Genomic DNA, 7,550 nt, shown 5'->3' on the forward strand with positions numbered 1-7,550 from the left:
TAAATACTTCAACTACCATGAAGATACCAGGCAGAAGCAATAGCGAGGTCATCTTTACCTATAGGAGTTGCCAAACGGTGAGCCACCTTTTTATTAAATTACTCTGGATTTAGAGAAAGATGTCGAAAGTTTATTTTTCACTTGGTTAGACCATAATAAATTTAGCTTAATCCTTCATCCAAGTGTGAGCAATAGGTAAAGATAAACTCGCTATTGCTTCTGCCTGATATCTCCACTTATGGGCCAGGCTCCCACTGAAGAGACCTCAATAAAGGTCGAAACTAGTCTGGGTAGTGGCCCTTCTCTTAATGCATAACATTATACATATCTGCAAGGAGATGCGTTTTGCATTATGTGAGATACTGAGATAGGAGTGATGTTAGTTTGCTCCACCTTTGCAACGAATTACCTGGTGTTGTGCCGCCTTACACCAGTCCTGAAGATACTTTCAGGCGCAAACTTTGTTTGCTCACACTTGGATAAAGGATTAAACTAAATTTATTATAGTCTAACCAAGTGAAAAATAAACTTTCAACATCTTTCTCTAAATCCAGAGTAATTTAATAAAAAGGTGGCACACCGTTTGGCAACTCCTATAGGTAAAGATGACCTCGCTATTGCTTCTGCCTGGTATCTCCACTTATGGGCCTGGCTCCCACTCAAGAGACCTCAATAAAGGTCGAAACTAGTCTGAGTAGTGGCCCTTCCCTTAATGCATAATATTATACATATCCGCAAGGAGATGTGTTTTGCATTATAGGAGATACTGAGATAGGTGATGTTAGCTTGCTCCACCTTAGCAACGAGTTGCCCAGTGTTGTACTACCTTACCCCAGTCCTGAAGATACTTTCAGGCACAAACTTTGATGTTGAAAGTTTGTGCCTGAAATTTATTTTTCACTTGGTTAGACTATAATAAATTTAGTTTAATCCTTTATCCAAGGTGGAGCAGCTAACATATTTATCCAACACTTGGATAAAGGATTAAACTAAATTTATTATAGTTTAACCAAGTGAAAATAAACTTTCAACATCTTTCTCTAAATCCAGAGTAATTTAATAAAAAGGTGGCACACCATTTGGCAACTCCTATAGGTAAAGATGACCACACTATTGCTTCTGCCTGGTATCTCCACTTATGGGCCTGGCTCCCACTGAAGAGACTTCAATAAAGGTCCCTTAATGCATGACATTATATACATATCCGCAAGGAGATGTGTTTTGCATTATGGGAGATACTGAGATATAAGGTAGTACAACACCTTTGCAACGAGTTTCCCGGTGTTGTACTACCTTATCCCAGTCCTGAAGATACTTTCAGGCGCAAACTTTGTTTGCTCACACTTTGATAAAGGATTAAACTAAATTTATTATAGTCTAACCAAGTGGAAAATAAACTTTCAACAGTAGATGGATTAAGTAAGCAGTAGTGACAAGAAGTTGTGTGCAGTAGAATAGAACATCCTCTTTTAATAAATCCTTGGACTTCGTGGAGTTGTGACAATGTAATAATCAAGAACCAATAAGAAACAATTTTTTTCTGCACAGCAATCAGTAGAAAACTAAATGGTTACATAAAGACAGTGTAATAATTTTAACCAAAACTTGGAATGTGCAATTTCCTCATAATCCAGTTTCTGAAAAACTGATGTGATAACTATAGCCTTTTAACAGTATGTCTATATTTATGACTCCCCCCCCCCATTGGTCATTTACAGAAAACTAGTATTCTCCTGTAAATGAATATATGCTATATCCTCCTCTGTGGTGTAGTTATTTCATTAGTTATTAATCAGGAATGATAGCTGGCAGTTATACCCTAGTTATTACTATTATGAATCAGTTTGGTTTCACTAACACAGTATTGCAAATAATGAGCCATAATGACTGAAATATAACAGAACTGTTATATTGTTCAGTCATAGCATGCATGGTAACTAGCCATGTTAAAAGCAGTGAGAATTGGCAAATTAACTATCATGAACTGTTTGTATGAATTTGGAATGATTGCTGATTGATAATTAAATGAACATTTTTTTACCTAGAATTTGTACTGGACTATACTTGTGCTCAATCCAATTGAATAAATTGCAGTTTACATGATGCTCCATTTTTAAAGTTTGTCCTGTGTGTGTGCCACTTTTGTTTTACATTCATTTAAAAATTCTTGCAGTTAAAACCCACATATTGAATCATTAAAGACTATTGCAAAACTCAATATATCCCTATATGTGCATCTCTCCTGTCTGAAAAATATATGCCCTTGTGCAATACTTGTAGGCTAAAACAGCATCCATAACAAACCAATGCTGACAAAGTTGTAATCAGATGTGCCATATGCAACATTTTATTGAGTACTTTATTAAACAAATGGAAAGGCTAACTAGTTTCATGATTGAAAAACAAAAGTTTACACAGACAGTATCACACCCTATCAGTATGCCGTTTCAGGATCTGGGAAACTGTAGAAACAGCCAAAGTTATCGACAAGTCACATTTTCTGTTGAAAATATTATAAAAAGAAAGCTGCAAGTCCTTTCACATAAACCAAATTCTGCATCTTTAATGTCTTCATCAGTTTATACCAAAGGTGACATCAAAGATAAAATTTTGTGGCTTTGAATCTTTCCATAGTTATGGAAATGATTACTTCAAGACCTAAATATATCACTCTGTAGCAGTTATAGTCTCCAGGATTCTCTAATTAAATTGAGCAACAGCTGTAACAAATTTGGTATGAAAATCAGCAGTAAAAAGACCAAAACTATGAAAACTCTAGCAGCACTCTGAATAGAGATCCTATAGAACAAGTAAAATATTTCAGCTATTTAGGTGAAGCTATTGAGTGAAGATGTTAAGTTAAATCTGGAAGTAGACCACAGAATACACAAAGCTGGTATGGCAGGAAGCCAGCTAAATAAATTAATATAGAATAAGAGAGAAATTAATCAAAACACCAAACTAACAATATACAAGACAGTGTTCAAAAACCAGTTTTGAGTTACGGATCTGACAGTTGGGTTAGAAATAAAGCACTTGATCAAAGACTAGTGACCACAGATATGAGTTTTGAGAAAAATTATTAACATGAACCGATGGAATCAATGGAAGAATCATATAAAAAACGAAGACGTTAGAAAGGAACTTGGCATTATTAGCATTCAAGAATATGTCAGAAGACGTAATCTAAGGTGGTATGGTCTTTTAAATAGAATGGGTGAGGAAAGGTTAGCAAAACAGGTGCTTGATGCAAAGATGGCAAGAAAGAGACCCAAATGAAAACCAAGATCTATGTGGATTGATTCAATCAGAAGTGTCTTAGACGAACTTAATGTTAGGTACAACAATACCGGAGTGCTCACTATAGACTTATTTGGAGTAAAATTGTTGACAGGAGATTAATAATAATGTAAATTTAATTATGTAGTGTTGTAAGAATAACTCGAACACCCCTTGAAAGACATATCAGGAAATTGATGATGTAGGTACACTAGCATCATGAATAGAGCAGAACTAGAATCTCTTCCATTATTTAATATTCCACACGTCTTGCAGTGTTGTACATTAATTCTAGAGCAGCATCTTTTACTCAAATATGTGATCACCATATGGTGGTTTTGCTGATTGCCAATTTAATGTAAAAGAACATGCAGTGCATCCGACTACTTCAGATGCACTGCATGTAGAGTAGGATGAAGAGTACAAGCTGTATATTAAACTTATGAGGCTAGAGAATGATGATGATGTCAAAAAGGAAGTTGAAGCTCTGGGGAGCATAATCTAGGAGTGAGCAAGAAACTACAGAGATTACTTACATATTGAAAAACACATAACGGGGTTAAAGTTATGATCCCTCTATGATACAACCATATCTGAATAACTCTGCTCAGATCTGAGTGACTGGGATTCTTTGGTATATCTAAGTGTTGGAAAGGATCTGAAGGTAAGCAAAGAAAATGGTGCAAGCATGCAGGTTCTTCCTATGAGGACCAGCTAAAGACAAGTTAGAAAGTTTAGCTAATAAACAGATAAAAAGATGATATAAACATAATTTACTAAAAAGGTTTTATTGAGTATGCTGAAAAACATTTTTTAATGCATAACAGAGACAGAACAACAGTTCACCACTGAAATTTGAATTAGAATGTAATTAGCAAGGATATGAGTAGATTTTTTTGCTTGGAGAGTGGAGGAGCAGAACTTGTTACTAATGTCTGACCACACACTTGACAGACTGCCAAGAAGAGTCAATTCATGTTGAGGGGGAAGAAGAAATAAGGCGATGTATGAATTGGTCACCAACATGCGAAATTATGTGCTTTATACGTAAAATTTTCCAACTGTTATACAAGCAAAATAGTTACCACTTTAAAAATTACAATGATCATAAAAGAGAAGTTAATTTTCCAACGTGTAATAATAAACACTCATCCAACAATACGAATTGATTACCCTATTATCGGAATGGATTCTCCTTTTCACATGCACAGAAGTGTCGAAGGGTCTCGTATCTGTGGATATACTATAGCACTAATCAAAATGCACTAGCAGTAAAAATAAATAAGGAGAAATATGATACATACTGTGCAAATAATGATCAGTATGAGGTTCCCGAGATAAGCTTTCAAATTCCACAGATGCCCACTAATAAAGCTTTTACACACACACACATATATATATATGTGCACATACCATTAAAAAAGAAGTTGTAGAGTATATATATATATAAACTGGACAATAACCTCAAACCTTCATATATGCCGTGACGAGGTGGAGCGATGCATAGTCAAGTCTAAGGAAATTGTTATGAACCCTCATCACATAAATAATAACCTCAGCTATAATCTACTGGACTCTTTCAGCTATGCTATCCGATATTGGCACACGCATGAAATCAGACGCATGCAGCTACTTAATAGAACTTCAACATGGACTATAGCTACAGTTCAAAGCTAACTGATTTTATAATAGTTGTTTTATAGTGATATGATGTTTCTTATAGTGTTTACTTGCTTTCTATGTTCCCACGCCTGAAGAAGTCGGACAATCCGATGAAACGTGTTGCATTTTGAATAAATTTAATTGTTATTCTAGTCTCAGTTATAGTCAGTATATATAAATATGAATATATATATATATATATATGCACACACACACACACACACACACACACACCATTAAAACAGAAGTTGTATAGTATAAACTTGAACCTCAGAAGCTTATCCAAGACATGCTGCTCCCACATTCCTGATGAGCTACTGATGCAAGCAAGAAAAATTCAACAGTTAAAAGAAGCCAATGAACAGACCCTACAAGAAATTGCTCAGACAAGGAATCAGATCACATTGAACAATGAAGAATATGACCATGGCTTGCTTTCTTAACACAATTCAATAGAGTGTTAGGAATGACAGCAAACCATTCAACACACAGAAAGAAAAAAAAAAAAAAAACCTCTTAAAAATTACATGAAATGGGATAATTTTTAATGAAAATTAATTCCACAAGTGAACATTATCATATTCTACTATGTTATTGTTTAATACTATTTCCTGTCAGTTAAACATCTGACACCCTTCTTTTCAAATGTAAAAATTACATCCTCATTCTTAAAGAATAGTGATGGTTAGCTGTTATTATTACAAATTCACCATCTCTCAGTATCTCTCAATTCAGGCTTAACCATAAGAATGCTGAAAACAAAACTTTAGAGTTAAACATCAACTGGCATAAAATGCAGCTTTGATAAAGATTTAGTTCTTTAGTTTCTGGCACTAGAATCACAATGGATATTTTAACACTTTGAATAAAGATAAATTGACTTTAAAAAACTTGATTGATTTTCTGCATGAAAGACTGATTTTCTGCATGACCAAATTCACTAAGTTCAAAAATCTCTCCTTCAGTGAACACATGTAATGAGATAGTGAAGCAGTATACTGACCAACATGTACAATATTAAATTGTTAATGGTACTGTCAAATCTTCTCTCTCTCTCTCTCTGTCAACATGTCAGGCCCCAAGTAAGTTAATAAAATAATAAGAAGAAATACTTCGAAGCAGCAATTTATATTAGTCAGTCAGGCTTAATATTATCTGATATTTGTTCCTCAAATGACTCTCAAAATGTATAAGTTGAGAAACAGTGATTTTTCTAATTTTTCATATTTTTGACATATGTGAAAACAGGTGTTGTATAACAGGTACCCATGGTAGAAGAAATATACGGTGAAAAAAATACAGCATAAGAGAGAGAGAGAAAAATAATGTTACATAGTATACAGTATATGAATTGTAAGCCATATAAAATAAGAATGAGTAGCAAGCTCATTGAACGGGATTTGCAGAGCAGTACAAGGAAATGTTTTCTACTACCGGAAACAAGTGAGCTACGAAGAAGCCAACCCATAACGAAGTTTTAAGGTGGGTGTATCTATGAATAACTTAAATAAATTTGAAGGAGTTTTGTGTGTGTGTGTTTTAAGATAAATAAATAAACGCGTTCAATCTTGGAAGGTGAAAAAAATTATCCAGGTATTTTACAGCTTAAAAATGTTCCGCCTTAAATTTGAAATATTGAATTTCAACATAAAAATGACACTGCATAGGTTATAATATATTGCGCGTACCATAAAACGTCATTCTGAGAAAATTACCTTCCTATTTTGAAACAAAAGTACAACACACTCGAAAAATTCTTACCAAAGTAGCGCAATATGTATTATACGAAATGGAGCCGTGGGCGAAAATTATTACAACAGTAGAGCACGTAAAGAAACGTTACATAATTAGAGGAAATTAAATTTGTGCATGAATTCATATTCTCAAAACAATATACACGCAGTATTAATGTAAAGAAAGGTATATTACCTCATTAAAATATCAATGAATAACAAAATTTAAAAAAATATTAAGGGCACTTCTTATACAGATGCCGACACCCCACACCAAAATGGCAGGTGTATCAATATACAACAGACGCGCATGCTCGTTAAATGTTATGAAATTAATTCGACTGATATGCACAATATTTATATTTTCAACGTCCGAAGGCGCTGATAAATATAGGGTATTTTTAATGGGAGTTCTCCCAAAGAAGACGTCTTCCTATTTAACATCAAAATTCCCTGGAAAACAGAAGCCAAATATCTCGATTTACTGCTAGATAGAAAACTAACCTTCAGCCCGCATACAAAATCATCATGTGCAAAGGCATCAAAAGTCATCGCTCAGCTCTATCCTCTTACCAATAGGAACAGCAAACTAGATATTAAAATCAAATTGATCCTCTACCAGTTGATGATTCATCCTATTATCACTTATGCGTCCCCACTTGGAGCCATACTTCAAGCTCAAATATCCTTCAACTGCAAAACAAATGCTTATGCATGGTTTCAAATGCACCATGATTACTATTACTTTTACTATTACTATTATTAAGGGCAACTCCAGGGAGTCATTAGACTCATCGAGGGAGGCCCCAAATCATATTCATCACAACTATTTGACATTCATACAGTATCTATCATACCTCGCCTTAAACTCATTCA

General features: G+C 34.4%; 1 protein-coding gene across 2 annotated transcripts in view; it reads right to left on the minus strand.

The window, feature by feature from the left end:
• LOC150104351 (moesin/ezrin/radixin homolog 1-like) overlaps positions 1-6,966 on the minus strand; it is a 341,827-nt gene extending 334,861 nt beyond the window's left edge. Inside the window, exon 1 of one of the 2 annotated variants that reach the window (XM_090396937.1) lies at positions 6,871-6,966. The gene's annotated coding sequence lies outside the window, so the exon portion shown is untranslated. The remainder of the gene's footprint in view (positions 1-6,870) is intronic. The other variant, XM_090396936.1, reaches the window with a different exon arrangement.
• Positions 6,967-7,550: the final 584 nt, after the last annotated feature.

Source organism: Typopeltis vanoorti, chromosome 8 (genome assembly GCF_054136105.1).
Source record: "Typopeltis vanoorti isolate ZY-2024b chromosome 8, IOZ_Tvanoo_1.0, whole genome shotgun sequence".
In the NCBI taxonomy this organism is placed as follows: Eukaryota; Metazoa; Arthropoda; class Arachnida; order Uropygi; family Thelyphonidae; genus Typopeltis; species Typopeltis vanoorti.